General features: G+C 33.2%; 1 protein-coding gene and 1 long non-coding RNA gene across 5 annotated transcripts in view; one reads left to right on the forward strand and one right to left on the reverse strand.

The window, feature by feature from the left end:
* Nucleotides 1-20,009, reverse strand: part of LOC119645285 (DNA N6-methyl adenine demethylase) — a 201,031-nt gene that overhangs the window by 114,199 nt on the left and 66,823 nt on the right. The window lies entirely within an intron of this gene.
* The window catches only part of LOC119645286, a 29,132-nt gene continuing 19,045 nt past the window's right edge, over nucleotides 9,923-20,009 (forward strand). Inside the window, exon 1 of the long non-coding RNA XR_005248646.1 lies at nucleotides 9,923-9,955. This is a non-coding gene — a long non-coding RNA (uncharacterized LOC119645286). The remainder of the gene's footprint in view (nucleotides 9,956-20,009) is intronic.

Genomic DNA, 20,009 nt, shown 5'->3' on the forward strand with positions numbered 1-20,009 from the left:
CCACCAGCAAACATTTAATTATATTTGCGTTTTTGCGTTTGTTGCTGTTGTTCTCGTATCATTTAATTAAAATCGCTCTTTTTCCTCTTACAATTGCTGTTGTTGTTCTTGCTGTTCTTTCTGTTTTTGTTGTTCTTGTTGTTGTTGCTGTTGTTGTCTTTTCGTTTGTTCGTTCGTGGGGAATGGCAAATCTCTCAATCTATTTAGTTATGTGTGTGTATAAGTAAGTTTTTGTATGTATTTATGTACTTTATATATTTGTATGTGTGTGTGTTTATGTGAACGTGTTCGAATATTGAATAAAAACAAATGCGGCAACTACAAAATAGTAACAAAAGCGAAATATCGTTTATGCACAGTTTCAGCCGAATCGCTTGATGCCCAACACACCTTCCTACTTCATTATTATTTATTAATCCATTAAGCTGAGAAGAAATGTCCTGTAGTCTGCGCTAGAAATTCACATTGATAAATAAAATCTTGGCCACAAGGGCAACATGACGCTCTAAAAATAAATAATGCGGCAGTAAATGGATCAAAATATGCTTAAAAAGTGGAAAATTTTTATTGATTGTTGCAGTTCGTTACCTGGTCTAGTCGAGCAATTATGGATATCTAGTCTTGATAAATTTCCAAAAGACATAAATATTGATTTCTTTTCATAATTTCACTTATTTCCAATCGCAAGTCTGTCGATTCAATTTAGTTTGACGGGCCTCGACACAATCATCTAGTCTTTCATCGGGATTAATGGAGATGAGTTCTTAGCAAAAAAAAATTACATGTCAAAGATAAGCGAACGTCGCTTTTGCATGGTTGGAGTTTCTTTGCCGGTATAATTCAATATTGGATGGATGTACATGGCTAAGCGAAAGACGATAAGAAAGGACGGAATGCAAACTACCGCACATGATTGGTTTTCAGTTGATGCAATTAGTCGTATAAGCTAAACGCATTATATGCCATTTGCGAATGTTACATACGTTACGATCGACTTAATATAATTATTTTCGATGTCCATAACAGATGCATAGTAATGGACCAGCTATTAAAGTCAAATTGAACAACAATAACAATAACAAGAACAAAAATGTAATATTAAATCTTGTGAAGCTTACACAGCACAGCAATGGCAACAAGAGAGCAATATTGTGTTTATGGCAAATTTAAATTATTCTTAAACATTGTATATTGAAAAATGTTAATACTGCTCTGGCGGCAGTTATTGTTGCTGTTATTGTTTTTTTCTTGCTATTGGTATTATTATTGTTGTTGTTGTTGTTGTTATTGTTGTTGTTGGGCAAAAAGTGTAAACAAAAGCAAGTCAAGTACCAGGGATAATAATATAGCAGCAAAAACTAATCTTAAAATCACGACATTACCGAACTTCAGATTCAGTAAAAAGAGACAAAGGCAAAGAGGGCGTATCAGCGTCAAATATTTCCATATTTAACATGTTTCCTCGCCTCCGTTGCATATACATTAACATACTAATATAATAACAAATGCATTTCGGGCGCGTACCCTTTGTGATTCATTCTTAGGTCTTTGGCGTTCCTTTTTCTTATTTTCGTCTCCTTTTTTTTTTTCCCAATACTAAGATGACAAGAGTTTGTTAGTTATTCTCACTTTTGGTTTCCACAATGGCCAGAGTTATATTTGCGTTAAGTTCAGCTATTTTATTTATATTATATTATTATTATTATTATTATTATTATTTAATATTGGTATTTTACATGTTTAATTATATAAGCGCCCTTCAATCTCGTATTTACACGTTTCTATCTCTGCTTTAATGCAGGACGACGGTACGGTATATCTTGCCTGTGATAATATTATTTATTTATTTATTTATTTTTTCTTTACTGAAGCATATCATATAAATTGAGCAAACGAGTCATATATTCAGTTTAATGCAAGTGCGCGTGCGTATATGTATGTGTATGCAGACTCTGAATAGAGCATTTTAAAAAGTTTTAATAACTTTAATAGCATACTTTTGGGTTTTTAAAGGCCCATTATCCTTGAACTGTGCATGGCTGACTGTACTGCTTTCGTGATTTAATGTTGTAAAATTTTAATTAAATCAGAAGTGAAAAAAAAAAGAAAATTATTTTTATTTTTTTTTTTATTTTTTTATTTTTTTGGGAAAAACTTTATTTTTAATTACACCCATTAACGAAGCGCACATTAATTTTATCATTTTGTTGTTTGCTTTGTATTAGTTAAAGAACTCTTAACTCTCAACTCTCTTATATTTTATTCGTGCCTTAGAGCAATACAAAATCATTATGTATTCGTGAAATTCCCGATTTAATAATCGTTAGGGAATTGCGGAATTTATTATTTTTAATAAACGTTGAATATATCGATGAATGAATGATATTCCGTTATCTGGAAAAGCGATTCGAATGAAGATGGGGGAACAACCAATGATCACAAATTTTTTACTCAATTCAAACGACTTATACTAATCTTTGGAGTTCTGAATAAATAATATAAGGCCGACCTTAACGAAGTTAACAACGAATATTTATATTCGACTTTAAATTATTCATTTTGTATCCTTACACTGGCAGCTATAAATTATAATTCTTCTTAAAGGATCTCTTGGATCTAAATATTTGTTTCAAAATTTCATATGAATATCTCGTATATGGATGGAATCTTTAATTTTCTTGGGCAGATTTCACATCCACATATAAATAAGTGCAATGTAAGAAATAAAATTGAGGACACAAATGCCAACTTATGGATTTGTGGAGCCCCTTACTGACACTTTAAGCTTGTATTTTTCTCCTATCTACTGCAAGGGAGGCTGTAAAGAAAGGAGAAGAAAGGATTTCCGAAAGAAAATCAAGACAAGATCAAGTTTTCTAATTTCAAGAAACAACTTTTTTGGGCTTCATAAGGAGAAAGGCATTGTTGCCAATTGAAATCTTTAAAGGCATTCCAATGTAACATGATGTTGCTTTCGCAGACGAGCCAAATCTGAGGAACATGGAACATATAATAAAAATTGAAGAAATATAGAAAGAGTTCACTATCATTGCGTTTCTTTGCAAGATTGTTTTCCTTGCACATAGAGAGCGTTATGTGAAAATGCGTCGCTTGAAAATGCGATGCGAGACTTAAAAACTTTGCCCCGGAAAAACAAACAGGATCGAAGGAAATCTTTTTTATTTCCGTCGTCAGATTAATTTTGATGATCAAGAAAATCGGTGAAGAGGCGTATAAACTCGGTTCTCAGTTTGTACAAACCATGGTCGAGTTTCTGAGACTTCTCATTAAATAGATTACTCTATGGTGCTTGCGATCGAATCAATCAAAACATTCTACATATTTTTCAAGAATATTTGTGAGCCACGTTTGTTTGTAAATGCCATCAGATAATCGAAATAGTAGTGTGATCCATTTCGAAAACCACGTTTAGCTGGTAAAAGCAAATGCCAACCATGTTACTATCAACATAACGTCGCTATACGATTCTGTACTGTGCCATTAGAAATCTCATCTGAATAGTTGTTAATTTTAAGCGAAGTCTACACATGTGGGCACATTTGTTTTAAACATCGTTAATATCATTAACTGCGTTTAAGTAATTTTTAAAGAAAACAATTAAAACAAAAAAAAAAAAAAAACAAAAACAAAAAGAAGAAAAATAAATAAATAAATAATAATATTAAGAGAAAAAGACGTCAATTTATTGTATATTTTAAGCGTGTGGTTTTTTATCCGTAGTTATTTATCACTACACCGCCATCGCAATCTTTCAGTCCTCATTGTCGTGTCGTATTTGTTGTTGTGGTTGTGTCGTGATCATACAAGGCTTCATTCGGTGGTGATGGTTCCTCGTATTGGACTTAATTAAAAATCTATGTTAACGTTGAAGGAAAAAAAGCAATTTCTTGATAAATTTATAAAATAAATTAAAAACTAAACATATACACACAACAAATAAACAAAACATATTATACTTATATATTCTACCTATGTATGTATACACTGTTTATATACTTTTTTTTTTTTTTTTTTTTTGTGAATTAATATACGTACATTATATACATATATTAAAGAGGGCAGTTCTAAAGTACTCGATTTGACAAAGCCTTTCTTTTAAGGAAAACATTTTAACGTTGCAGCATAGTCTCCAGCTTTTAACTTGATATAGTCTTTCGAGCTAATATATAATATAAACAGCTTCGAGATAGGGTAGAAGCGTTGAGCTGTTATCTGCAGATTCCATTTCTTCATTGCTGGTAAATAAATGGATTGGGTTAATGTAGCGAGTCGAGTGTATGGACTAAAGTAATTCGAAAGAATTCGAGCGGAAAAGTCAATAAATTAATAACTAAGCCTTGCTAAGATGCGATGAATAGGTCTGGTAGCTTGCGTGGCTTGCATTTTCTGCAATTTTTACACAATTTCAATTGCGGTCATCTCTCACGGTTCTGCACGGTTTCTCTTGGGATCGCCAATCTTTTCCCATTTATAACATTATAGCTTTTCATATACATTATATAAATATGTAGAAATAATTTTGAAGACTTTTAGGACTGCTCTCGTATTATAAAACATATACATAACGCAGTACACCATATATTGATAGAAAACATGCACATACAGATTTATATAAAAGAGAATAAATTATATATACACAAGCACATATGCATATAAGCTATATATGTGTATATAGATATATGCATAAATACATGCATACATATACATATTATGCATACCTATATACTACTATATGCATGTGTAGGGACATGACTGTCTCAACTTGAAGTTTTAAGTGCAAAATAAACAAAAATCAACAAGTTAAGTATAAATACAATAAATGTCTGCATTTTTAGTTTAAGTCGCATTCAAAACGCCTTTTATCATTCATATCATTATTATGCTATTAATATTGTTATTATTATGCTCAGTTACATATGTGATGCCAAACTAGATATACTTTTAATTTGATATTGGTGGGAAGAAAAAATGCGGTCTAAACAAGTCTGCCATTTCGTCCCAACGACGAAGAGACCGCGCGTTTATTCGCACGTCGGTCGGTCAATTAAATGTTTCACCAAATGCTGAACTGTTGTTGGCTGTTTTTTTTTTTTTTTTTTTTTTTTTTTTTTCTTTTCGCCATCCGTCTAAATACTTACTTTAAGTTTAGAGAAGAATGAACGAAACACATAAAAATAAACAAAAAACGAAAGACGACTAATAAAGGAATTTATATATGTTCGTATGTATGTATGTATGGAGCCGGTGTGCTTAAATGATCTTTGGGACTTAAAAAGAAAGGAAAAAGGCAGAACATGCAAACCGAACCAATCGACCAACATCCAAGAAACGACAAAGTAAAGCAAAACGGCAACAACCATTAATAATAATAATAATATCATAAAACCTTTTAAGCGATAAAAATCAATAGAGAGTGAGAGTAGGACAGACAGTTGAACTTTTTCTGTTATAGTAATTTTAAGAGTTTTCACCGTCTTTAATTTAATCTATAAGTTCGATTCAGTACTTTTAAAACAGGATCGTTATCTAGTGACGGTTAAACCTTTTAGATTTAATAGATTCAGTTGACTAACTCATAACTACCTCATAACAACAATTGATATTGTAGGAAACCTAGTTTGGATTTATTGAAATTTAAAAAAATAAATAATAAAAAAAAAAATGTTTTTCAATTTAATTGTGCCTGGTAAAGAAGTAGAGAAGACAAACGTGCCAGCAATAACACCCTAAACCTAACCTTTGCTTATTTTCTATTGATTTAACACAATGAGCCTTAATTGCCATGCAATACAAGTTCACTTCAGTAAGTTCACGTTCAAGCTCAACTTCAACACCAAATATGGTATCCAGCTATTTAAAGTTATCAGAAGGCGCTCTTCGTTTTCACAGTTTTCAATTATGGCGTTGTTGCCACCATTCGCTTGTCAATATTCTTTACCATATACTTTGCCCGTCTGTACTGCACCGATCAGTGAAGCTGAAATTCTCCAAATTCGCCAGAATCATTTGAAGAGGGAAATTAAAACCTGTTGCTTAGGCACCCAGTTGATATCTCCAGAATATAGCATAACTAACTAATTAACTAATTAAAAGATCAAAATGGACTTATGTCGTAGTAGAATATTATCAGGACTACATGCGTTAGCGTGGTATAAAAGTTGGGTTTAGAAATGACTCCGCCAGCATTTAAGGATTACAACAATTTTCCCGGTCTCCATCTCAAGTTCCGCTGAAATTCTTATTTTCAGTGTTTGTTAAAATAAATTTTTAAAAATAAAAAAAATGCACTCAGTTAAGGATATGGAAAAATCAGGTAAAGACAATCTATATTCTAATTGTAATATTGCCTTGAAGGAAAATCTCTCAATGAATAATTTTAGAGTCGAAAATTCGATATAATTAAATCTATCAAGCTATGCTATTGGTCTAGTGAAAGAAGTTAAAGATTCTCGACAACTTATAAAACAACTTGCGTTCGACTTCTGTCGGATTACTATTTGTTTCTCTCTTTCTCTCTCTCTCTCTCTCTCTCTCTCTCTCTCTCTCTCTCTATCTCTATCTCTGTCTCTCTCTCTCTCTTTCTCGCTCACCCTCTAGAGAACACTCTCTTGATGTAAGGCTGACTTCATAGGCGGTCTGTGAAATACACAATTGATTCAGATTTTCGTCTCGAAATCGTAAAAGTTCTGATATAATGGTGCTGCCAGAGTACAAGCAAAAGATTGTCTATTAATGTTTTTGTTTTAATGAAATTGATTCGAAATATGAAAACAAGATATTCGAACTGTGCTGAGAAAAGGCCACGAACTTTTACATTAAACTCATATAATGTATGTGGTAGCATTTGTTGGCAAGCACTTTTGCCTTCGTTAGTAAATTTAAGTTATGACGTGAAGCAAACAAGCTTGTTCCACATATACATAAAATATCTGAATATGTCCACATAGTTGACATAAGAACAAGAATCGACCAATATAATCAATGCATTACATCATATGCTTTGCTATTGCAAAATTCAAAATTAAGAACTTAACAAATATAAGGAACTTTTCATCCAATTTTCATTGACTTGTGAAAAAGACCCTTGTACGGTAGCAGATATGAATAATGATCTCTCTTGGTCAAGTAACTATAGCTAGTCCATTTCTTGCATTAATTATTAACATTGTGGGCCTTTTTGTGATACAAAGGCTTAATCTTTATAAAGCTGTGCCCCTAAAAGTGCATTAAATTTATCCAAAATTTCATACAAAGTTAACATTTTTTTTTTTTTTTTAATTAGTTCTCATTATAATGCAATATAAGAATTTTTTAGTTTGCTTACGCAGAGCTCAAATCGGGTGCATATTTCGTGCAGTTAGTTGTTCTTTTTGTCAGAGAACTTCTTATTTGTCGCTTGCTTTGCTCAAAGTAGAATTTATTTATTGTGATGTTGCCAAAATTTTGCTAGACAATCCTTTTGCGGAATGGGGTTCGAATAATAGATTGTTAATTGGTCCAAATACAGCCCAGTTAGTTTATATATCAAATCGCTATTCCTGGACTATAGCAACCTTTTCCGTTTAAAGTGTTTTGAATATTCGAAAGTACACGTCATTGACGTCGTATATTATAAAAAAAACTGATATAACAATATACGCTTGTCCGTCCGCCCAATTGTCTGGCTGTTGAGAAAACAACTATTATCCTAAAAATTTTTGTCTGCAAAATTGACCGTGACCTTCAATATTTTTCTGTCTTTAGATTGAGTGCAAGAGCAAGAAAAAATTGAATCTCCTCATAAGATTTTTGAAGCATAACAGTTTTCGAGCCTATTCACGTATCTTAAGTTACGATAGTGGAATAGCTTACAGCTTACATAGCGTGGCACAATATAGGCTATCGTGTCATTTTGAAGAAAAATGTTTTCATCATTTTCGATATGTATTTATTAAAAATTGCTGAGGACCAAAGGAAATTGGGTCCCCATAAACTAATTTGGTTTGCACTTTAAAAATAATTTCTCGCTTTAACTTTAGAGCGCATAAATTTGAGTTCGTAGAGCTCATGGCTTCATGGCTATAAACGATTAGGTTAGGAAACTAAACATAAAATATAGTCCGTAATACCTCAATTGCATTAGTTGGATAATACGGGGCAACTGGTAATCTTAGGAGAGCTCTTTTCTGATACGCATATCTAAAGGATTAACTAATAATCCTAACCATTTCTAGATAATCCATCAAACTCGAAAGTAATCAATATTACTAGTGATGCAGATATATACAAACAAACATACAGACACAAGCTTACTCAGGCAACTGAAATCAGCTAAACCGTAAGCACTTTTCTTCGTTGTTTGTCTGGGTTGAAAGGACGGTCTTTAAAATAACTTTTTAATTGGTAGAGACGTATTTATGCCCCACATTGAACACATTTGTCGAATTTTCAGAAATCATTTTATTTTTCACTCTTTAAGGTTTGCATTATATAATTGTACTTTGCAATATATTGCAATGAAATATCGTACAACGATTGTTGGTGGGCCTCAAACTATTCGCGACTAAGGTGTATAGGAGGCGATGTTTTTGAAAGTGTAATTAAAATTCTGGAAATTATGCTAAATTAACTTTCGTTCATTGTATCTAAATAATTGCGCTTTTAGGCTTACGTAGTTATATATGTACGCGTAGTTTATTCTTCTTATTATTAGAAAATCATTTTGTTTTCCATGCCAATCATTATAATTTTTTATAATTTCCTTTCCATTTTCCTTATTCTTTTTCTTTCTCATTTTCGTTTCCCTTTTTCATCTTTTTAATTTTATTTAGAATGTATATTCGACTGTTGGCAATTTGCATGAATAAACTATAAAATAGGGTATAAATATAAATAATGTTGCTATGCAGCCATTTAAAAAAATTGCATAAACGAACAAAAAATGAAAAAAAATAAAAATAATACAAAAAAGAAAAAAAACAGAAATAAACGTTTTCTTAAAATTAAACGAAGGGAGCGAGAGAGAGAATGATTGTGAGCGAGGGAGGGTGCGAAAAGGAGCAAGAGCAAGATAAGAAAGCGAGGGGATAACTAAATAAATATATATACATATATACATATATATATACATAGATATATGTATATATATATAAATATTGCACATCAAATAGAATAAAAGTAAAAAGAGAAAAAACTAAAGAAAATTGATTGCGCGCACACGCTGTAAACGAAAAAGTACAATAAAAGCATTAGTAGTGTAGAAGTCGTGCCAGCGACCGTACAACTATGTAGAGTATGTTTGTGGCGTAGTAAGCAAGCAAGAACAGGAACCAACAATGCGAACCGGGCTGACAGGCGAGCAAACAGGCAGGCAGGCAGGCAGGCAGGCAGGCAGTCGACAAACTGCTACCAATTCTCTTATTCTGTTCGGTGCAATGCTATGAAACTAAATATAAAAGAAATTTGTTGGAAAATAAAATAAATTGTATAATATAAAGAAAAATCAATGCTGTTGAAGAGAGTAGCTGGCTAAAAGGCGACGGTGCCGGTTAGGATGGATGGATGGGGAGGAAGTTGAACATTTTAAATGTAGAAGAGACCATAAAATTTTTACAGAAGCCTTAACGCTATACGTAGATATACAATATGCATGAGGCGAAAAAAGAAGGAGACACTGTAAAAGAGTACAACAACAACAACAACAACAACAACAAAAATAATAATACAGAGACGATTGTGTTGGAAACGAAAACCAAGGAAAATCCAATGGCAATGGCAGCAAAACGTTGAAAATAGTAGCAGAAGCAGCTTATATGTGCTCTTGTATGGTGGCAAGCAGCCGTGCAGTAGCGGCAGCAGTTAAATTAGAATTTTATGCAAATAACACAATATTTATATCATCAAGTATATGACAGCACTACTAAGATACTTAAATATATTGCACGTTAATGTCTAGGTACTATGTACATATGTTAATATATGGATGTACATGAGTGTATAAGTATATGTATATATCTGTAGTGCCGTTTTTAGCCTTCCTTCGTCATATTATTTCTTGTTTTATATATGTATATGTATGTGTATGTGTATTTATTATGTGTGTGTGTGTGTGTGTGTGTGCATATATATATATATATATATATATATGTGTCCATATTACCTATATATATGTATATATATATATATATATATATATATATAGGCTTTTTAGTTCTAACTTCAAATAACTTAGGCCAGCACTAACAAATGCAAACACTAATAGCGTTTATGTTGTTGTTAGTTAAAGTTTGCGTTCACTCACTCGCACTCGCTCATCGTTATTGCCCGACAGATAGATGGATAGATTGATAAGTATCGTATTATGTTTGACAAACAATTAATTTTGATGGACTTGAGAGATTAAAGTTTATATGAATTTTTATGATTGACGTCAAATATTTCATTGATAAACAGGTGAGCTTTCCCTGAATGCAGCCTTCAGCCTATTCACTTTTTTTTTTATTTTATACCACACATGAACACATGCACACGCAGATATGTTAAGTATATTATCAATTTTGCTTAGATGGCATATATCACTTAAAATTATTTTTGGTACTTTTGTAGTAAGACGAGCAGAATATAACCGCTTAACGCATAACAAGATCGTGTTAGTTAGGATAAATGATTTTTCAACGATTATTTCGCCTTTTTTCTTTTTTTTTTTTTTGTCAATCTATCTGCTTTCAATTTTGTGCGAATATCTCCGCAGGGGAAAACTGAGGGCACAGAAATACCGTAAACTCTACGAAGGATTTAAGCTTTACTATCTAAGAGAAGAATCGGAAGGAGTCCGCTCGATAAGAAGACATTTTCCTTCTTTCAAATAGTCCCCTGCTATGGAGGCCATGAAATTATGTTCTCTATCCAGTCCGTTCTAATAGCGTTGCGAAGTAATAGTGGACAGAGAGGAAGGATAATGCTACGGATAGCTTTCCGCGATATATAGAAATTCGAAATCCAACAGTGGCTACGAATGCGTGTAGTATCTAACGAAAGCTACATAGTGTCGAAACTTTGTGTATGTTCAATTGGGTCAGGTTGCGTGTGGGGTTTTTTATGCTAAAAGCACCGAGATAATCTCCTATCTGACTGCTGCGTACAGCGCTTGGGGGTACATCGTGGTGGCTGTGTTTAGTTCAATACCGCGGCCGCATTACATCAAGATGGATAAGTTAAAACACTAACCAGACTTGCGAGAAAAGTAGCTCATAAGAACTCATTGCAAGTATATCGCTTATCAAGTTAAGAGATTGTGTGCGCGGCATGCGTGGGGTTAAGTTTCTTGGTACGTACCTACGTAAATGGAAGTCCGTTATTTTTTCTCACTTCATAAATTCCTAGGCGACTGGAGCAAACGATGAGAGCTCAGGTAAGGTACTTTACCGTTCATGCAAAAGAATCGTATTATCCTTGACTTTGTTTCATTTATGCCACTCCTTTAATTTAACTGGATTAATTCCATCTATATTTCTAATTTGAGAGCAAGAAGACCTAATATGGCTGTGGGATATATACAAGAAAATAACGGCGCTTCCTGATATATTTTTTGTGGGAAAGTCCGTATATATGATCCGTATATAAGATTTATAACAGGTCTGTGATGTATTAAAGGTGTCAGAGCGCCCGACTCTATGAGCTGCACGCACGGGGAAGATCCGAGTGCACCTTATGCTACTTCTGGAATAGTTTGTCAGGGAGGAACGAAGTCTCTGACAATCGAATGCGGCCCTAACAAGAGAAGCCTGGTGCTTTTTTTGCTTACCCCAAAATTACGATAGCATTAAATAATTCGAGCAGCTACACCATTCAAGTGTAACTACATACTTCCCAAAGTATTGCCTAAAGTATGCTGGTACGAACATTTGTAAAGTTAAGTGGCAGCTGTAAAGAGAGCCGAATTTTCGAGGCATCGCCTTTCAAAGAGTATCCTCTAAAGGTCTCCAACCCTGCAAGCGTAGATATGGCATCGTTTTACTACGTGCGTCATTAAGCATATTTGTCTACTGCTATAGCAAATACTAAAGCCAACCATTGCAAAAGAAGCTTTCCAAATTCACGAAAACAGTTTCATGATCTACACGGAGCATGTGTTTGTCATGTGATTAGTTTTGACTTTACAGGCAGTATTATTTTTTGCGGTAGTTTTTTTATGAAATAGTAATTGTTGGCCATTTTTTTTCTCGGTAACATCCAAACGTAATCTTAATCGACCGGATAAATATTTTAGGGCTCGTTAAAGCAATATTTATCGAAATCTTTTTGCAAATGCATAACAGATTGTCATCAGTATTCAACTATGCTTTTAGGTTTTAGTGGGTCCTCTAAGTAAAACGGGGACTTGATCAACTGTTTCCTTGCTTGTGCCGTTACAGTTTTGCTTACACCCAATAGCGTTGGTAATACTATTAATACACAAATAAGTTAAATGGCGTCTAGTAATGCCTGCAAGGTATTGCGAGCTATTTTATAGCATCACTGTTTACCTTAATTATATAGCACAAGCAGACTGTCGCATTAATTGAAAGCTAAATATGCCGTCAGTACTGTAACAGTATTGTCAAAATTGCTAACTACTATGCGTCGCACACATATATAGTAGACTGTAAAGGATTTCCAAATTTTCGTTGCGACAAATTTATTCACCAGAATGCTCTTCCTTACGATCAGACAAATGCATATGATAATCACAACATTTCTTAATTAACTCTTACACATGTTGCAAATGCTTTGCATAACTCGGTGAAGGGATTTTTGAAATGCAGGGATGCAATTGCGTCATTTGGAAATGCTTACGATCGATTTAAGTGCGCGTAAAACAAATAAGAAGCGTTTCGATATTTTTTTTTATCGCTCTATACGGTCTGGTGCGTAGTCTACTTTGGTGCTTTCCTTTGTAGACATAAGTTCAAACTATTAAGGTACACATACACAGAGGGAATGACATCAATTCTGAGCAAAATATTTTTTGTGTACAGTGAAATTCCATTTCATCTTCTTATCCTTTTAGCACAAAAAAAATTTCATTCATAAGAAATGGAAATTTTCGAACATGACGAAGGAAAGAATGCCTCGCAAAGAATGCTCACTAAACATTCAAACACAGTGTTTATATATTTTAAATGACTGCTATTACGGCAACTATGCATCATCTTGATAAGTAACTTTCGACATTCGTTTGCAAAATTTTCTGCTTGTTGACAGCAGCGAGAGGAATCAATGCTCTCGTCAAGTTGGCGCAATTTATCATACACGGCTTCCGTCTAATCGCGCCCAGCAAATAGCATTGCCATATGCAGCGTCAATTCGGGCTTTTGCAGCTTCTTCCTTCTAGGATCAAAATCTTCTTCGCATATTGTTACCGTGCATTACCCAATTTCCGTCAGTCGTTATCAACGCGAGGTACGTAAAAATCAAGCTCCTTTTCATGTCCAATCTCATGCAAATGACTCAAACCATTGTTTATGTGTCATTGTCCCCTTTCGCAACGGTGTCATAATGTTGCGCCCTTCCTCAATGTCGTAAAGCATTATGACAACTTTTTCAACGGTAGTCGACGATCAAAATGCGGCGCGTAGAGTTTAAAAGAGCGACAACGAGAGAACTATTCACGTTCTGTAGATTTTTATTCGAAGTTTTTTTCACAAGAATGCGAAACTTTATCGTTTCCGTTGAAGTTGTAACGCAAACTATAGAGCATTTTTTTAGAATATGATTTGAATGGGGGTGTGTCTATCTCTCTTTTGGACATCCTCCAATATGAAACTTTCTAAGAAACGTGCGACTTTTTATATGGCGAACAAAGCCCAAGTTTTTCAAACCTTATCCAGAAAATTGGTCTATAATAGTAATTTGACGAAAAGGTTGAAAGTAATGAAATTTGAATCGTTCGGGTCTATTTTCTTCTCGACTTCGTCTCGTTCAAGGGTTCTCGTGAAGAGTAAGTTCTTATGCAAGTATGGATGAGGAATAATCAGATCTTCAATCGAAAAATTAAATTTTGTTCATTTCAGCAACGGCAGCTAATTATTTCTCCTTTTTTATATTCAAGATAAGTGTTTTGCATGAAACGCGTTATTGATTATTATAAGAATATATGAAGAATTGCATTAAATGAAGTTTTTCAAGGGCATTGAATGCTCGCCCGGTGCGCGAGTAAAAGGTTTTTATTTGTTTCTTTCATTTTTCTTATATAATGTGACAAACGCTATAGTAAAGTTTGATAGCGGAAGGATTTTATCACAGTTACTTAACTCCAAAGTCGTTATAGTGAGATGGTCAAAAGTAACGGTTTTCGTTTCGTAGTTAAATTGACACATCCGGGCCCACCGTTAAATATCCGACATCACCCTAAAGTATATCTAACAAGTTGTTAAAGTCAAGCGTTGCATGGGCAGTGGTAGAAAAAAGTGGTGCAATCCGAACCATTTTCAAAAGCGTTCGTCCGAGCGTTGGGCCGAACAAAATTGCAACCTGGAAGTTGAGCACAAGATTAGGTGGATTGACAAGCTTAGATAAAAGGTGGGCATATCTCAAGTTCTTCTGCGCCTTACAACTCTTCGCACAAAACTTAATATATCTTCTACCACAAGTGGTGTTAAGTAGGATAAGAGCATGAATATAGGGCAGTCGTAGTGGGGCCATGATTTTACAAAAACCCATTTCACTATTACGCTCGTCTTGTTCTACTAATACAAAATTGCAAAGTAAAACGTGAATTGTGTTGAGAAAAGCGCCAAGAACTTCTTCTTTCACCTAATATTTCACGTTTTTCAATTACTTATTATGGATTTGTGTGTATGTGCTGCGACATTTCATATGCTATACCATTTGAAATAAGTGCGAAAAACTTTTACGGATCTTATAAAAATACCAAGGAATAAAAATTGTGGATGAACCTATTCAGAGTTTCATATTGCTCCACCTGTGCTTTTCGGTACGACTTCCTACGAAGCGAATTATTCTCATTTATATACAAATGGGGATTATTATGATCTAAATTTCAGTGTACTGAGCCTGTGATATATTAAATTTCGATTCTATATAAGATGAATCCTGCACAATATTGTAAGAATTACATACATGTGCCTACGTACTCCCTCCGTCGAAGCGATTTAGACGCGCTTATCTACCTGTCGAAGTTACGATGACGTGTGGAGGATTACGTTTAAGCTTAAGCTTAAAACTCGCCCTTCTCTCTATAGCCGTACTCATCGATGTGACCATATTCAGTTGGCGTACCCGCCACGCCTAGCGTACGTATCTTATATTATAGCTAATAGTACGACATGATGTGAATGGATATTTATGTTAGAACGTACGGCGCTGCCGCATATTTATAATGCAAAATTGTCCCAAAATCTCGGATAGAACCAAGTGGTATGCCAACAAGTCGTCACTTTTTTTCTTTTTTTTGTATATCTCAAAAGAGCAAACTTTTGAATATTGTCAAGTATAAGGGAAAGAGAGAGAGAGAATTACATATATATACTCCTCGTCTAAGCTATGATCCCTTGGTATAAAATAATGGCTAAAACATAGCTTGAGTCGATCACAAAGATCTAAACGTCACTGCCAATATGTTTTGCTTACAAGCCACTAATTTTATTTTTTAAGCTTAATAAATTTTTATAATAGCCTCAGTTCACGTATACGGAGCCAGGTCAATGAAAAGGACAAGAATGCGATTGCGTATGCAGAAAAAAAACAAAGCAAAAGCAAAATTGAAGTAAAGTAACTCTGGGAAGGGGAGAGAAAGGGCAAAGGAAGAATAAAAACAAAAGTAATACAATTGAAGACTTCAAAACCAATAACAACTATGTGTGCCCGTACGTGTGCTTAGTAAAGAACTAGCAATAATCGTAATATTAATAATAATAATAATAATAATAATAATAATAATACTAGCAATAATAACAACAACACTAGCAAAAATAACGACAGGATAAAGTTAAAATCCATAAATAATAACGTAAAATGATAAATTGCGAACTGCACATAATTATGCAATTAAAGTTCAACGTTGTTGTTGCTATTGTTTTTGATGTTCTTGTACTATAAGCTATTATTGGCTGACTAACTGAATGCATTCATACGCACTCATACTTATATGTATCCATGCATGAATATGAACATCGATATACGAGCGAACGCATGTCCGTACCCTTGTCCGTAACCATTCATCGAACAAAGTTATATTAAATTTTGTCAATGCATTAATATTTTTAATTGAAAGTAAACAAACAAAAAAAAAATATATATATATATATATATATTTATATATATATAAACAATTTTTATCGGTTTTGAATTGATAATTGGTTCGATCGTTGTCATCTACGTATTCGTCTAATGAGATTAACAACATTACAATTTTTACATAAACAAATGAATTTTGCCAAATTAATGGACATTCTAAGAAGGAATCCAACATTCCTCAGAAGACAAAAATTTATTACCAAAACACTTATGTATTCATGGATTCTATTAATATATATTTCATTATATAACATTGACTTATGGAACTAACTAACGAACATTAACCTCTCAAATCGCTTAACACTCACCAGTTTCCCAGTTCTTTTGCTTTTGCCCAATTTTTGTATTAAGTTATTTTTCATCGTTTGTTCGCATTTATACGAAGTAATAGTTAGCGAGAGAGGTATACAAAATTCGATTTAAGCCGATCGATCATAAATTTCTTAAATGTTTCGTGGTGATGATGCATTTTCGTTACCGATGTTATTATGGTTGTTAAGCTATAAGCGCTCAGCAAAAACAAAAACAAAAAAAAAAAAAAACGAAAAACGAAACAAAACAAGAAAGAGACGATAAAGTCTTAAAGGCACGCAGAATTTTTTCATCATATACGTTACACATACATACATGCATTGCATAAACGCACGCATACTTAGCAAAACATAAACATGATAAACTATAAATATTGTGTACACATATTAACCGGTAAACAAAAAAATATTCACCTTGCGACGAATCTTATATGCGCACCCGTAACCCGCAACATGCTCCATAAATTTAATAAATAAAAACTCATAAAATTGAAATGCAACTCTGGCATTAATAGAACTACCAAATATCGAGTTGACATTAACATAAAAAAAATTTTTCAAATTTCATTTAATTTTGTTTTTTTTTTTAATATTATTTCAAGGCTTTTTCGCTTATCATTATCATTATTATCATTTTTTTTTTTTTTTTTTTTTTTTTTGCATTTCTGTTTTTAACGCTCGCCGCAAATAAAACGTTAAAAAGAAATATGGCACAGAGGCTACAAATGTTCGCATCTTTCAAGCGCGAGTTTAAATGCATACGGTTCTATGCAATTATAGAGCGTAAGAGGTTCTAAAGCTTTCCAGATATTTAAAATTAATTTGTGTTTGCTTGGAGATCTGATGTGGTTCAAGGCTTGAGTTCTTAATGAAAAGAAAAAAAAAAAAGGCAGAACTAATATTATTTCTTAAATTTTTTAGAAATACATTTAACAAAGACTTGTTAGACACCACGGTTATGGCGGACAGGTCATAACGCCGGACACTGTATATAGTATTCCGAACCAAAAAAGGTGCTGGAGCTTCGAAGAATCGTAGCATCCTAGAGGGCCTAAAGTGGCACGAGCGGGTGCAATAGATCTTTCAAATTGCATTACGGATTGCTCGTACGACAGCACATTAAACATATGTGTGTTTTCCCTTTTGTTTTTTCCCTTGAAGACTCGTGTAAGTTCCCCATGAACATACTGCTGTAAATAGAATTTGTTAGAAATGTGCGAAAACTGCAGTGGAATGGATTAAAAAATATTTATACCACTGTGTCCGCGTATTTCACAACCTCAGTTATGAGATGATTTCTTTAAAACAAAGAAATAAATCGTAGCAAGGCCTCATAACTAAATTGCTTTAAAGAAATCACTACTTGCCCTCAACAGTTTTTATTGCTTTCATATAGAAAACGTTCTGCGTGTTTTCTGCTAATCGTTATTCTATTTAAGTATAAACAGTAAAAAAAAAAAAACAACAACAACAAAAAAACATTCTGCATAGATTCAATTATTCGTTGAGTTAGTTACTGCAATCAATTCTGTTCATTAGCTTTTCGATATTTTGGTATAAGGCATTTGGTGGATAATTTAGTTAAGTACACTAAGATATTTTCTTTTACACATAATTAATAATCGTTGATATATATTGAAATTCATCAACCATTTACAAGAATCGAAACCGATAATCAGAGATCCCATAAAATGTTGTTATTCTCGATTATCATAAGTATTTCAGTTGAATTAGTCGTCGCCGTAAGTTCTGTCTATCTATCAGGGAATAAGCAAGAGCTTATAAGACCATAAGAGATATTATCACGACCACAAGAGACAGAGAGAGATAGATAGATAGATAGATAGATAGATAGATAGAGAGAGAGAGAGAGAGAGAGAGAGAGAGAGAGAGAGAGACGTAATTTCCCAATAACAAACAGGGTTAGGGTCACAGTAGAGAAAAAACAGTGACTTAGCTATGGGAGATATTGAAACAAAATAGAGGCATGTTCTTGAATATTATATACAGAAATATTTCGTTTCGGACCATTTAAAAGATCGATATAAAGGAGTAACTGACACGCCCATAAGCTTGATGATGAATATAATTTTCCTATTTACCTTTTCTGGATGTTGTGTATGCTTGTTTAAAAAAAATATTTCAATTTTTTCCTTTTAGTTCGCTTATATATATATATAGGTGTATAGATGTGTGCACACTTTGTTTAATAAAAAGAAAAGAAAAATATATTATGTTAATGTGTACATATAGACGAATGTAATCACTAACACATACACATATAGTTATTAATAATATAAAAGGGAGCTGAGGTTTGTTTGTAAAGACCACAACAAACAACAAGAATACAATGCATAAACCGCAACAATATGTAGCATGTACAGAATCAGCATCAGCATCGTCATAATTATCATCGTCACTATCATCATCATCATCATCATCCTATCATCGTCATTTTCATTATTATTACCATCATCAACCAGCTCGCCATCATTATTGGCCAGATTCATGGATGCTAACGACAGAAAGACTGCATACTTACTAATATACATATACATATATACAACTTGTATGTTTAATATTATAAGCATTTAAAACAAACAAACAAACAAACAAACAAACAAACAAAATATTTATTGCAAACCTATGCGAAATTTATGCGCATATCCTTTTTGTCTGCCACGCATAACAATAACATAAACAATTTTGCTTATAACATATGCGTACATATATGTTTCGAATATACATACGTTTATTTGTAAATATATATGTATGTAGAAGTACGCATATAAACATATTTTGCTGATAGCATGGATGGTTTTGGGTATCGTTGCTATTTTATAATATTTCGTTTTATTTTAGAGTCTCTATAAAATTATTATTGCTATTGCTGTTTGTTGTTGTTATTATTATTGTTGTTGTTTTTTTTTTTTTTGATTTAATTGAATATTAATAATAAATACAAAAGCTTTTATATAATTCTTGTGGTTTCTTTGTAATTAAAAACGAAAGATGATTACAATGGAAGATGATGGTGACGTAAACGTCCCCGATGATGACAAACCATTAACAATAACCAATAAAACTTAATTGAAGTTCTTTGATTATAAAATTTCAGTAGCGCAGAGCCTCATGTCTACGCATAACAGCGTAAACATCACTACGAAAAAGCGAAGACAAAAAAAAACAAAAAAAGGAAAAAAATAGTTTCCTTTTTATTAAATGAAAAGTCAAATGAGACGCTCTCTCTCTCTCTCTCTCTCTCTCGCTTTCTCTCTATATTCTATATCCGGCTCTCTGTTAAACTCTCTGCGACAATAGTTACTATTAAAATCGATCATTTTTTATGCGCCCGTTTAATACTAACGTTGTCCTCGCCAAATTTATAGATACGAAAGCATA

The sequence above is a fragment of the Glossina fuscipes genome, unplaced genomic scaffold (assembly GCF_014805625.2).
Source record: "Glossina fuscipes isolate IAEA_lab_2018 unplaced genomic scaffold, Yale_Gfus_2 1, whole genome shotgun sequence".
Lineage (NCBI taxonomy): Eukaryota > Metazoa > Arthropoda > Insecta > Diptera > Glossinidae > Glossina > Glossina fuscipes.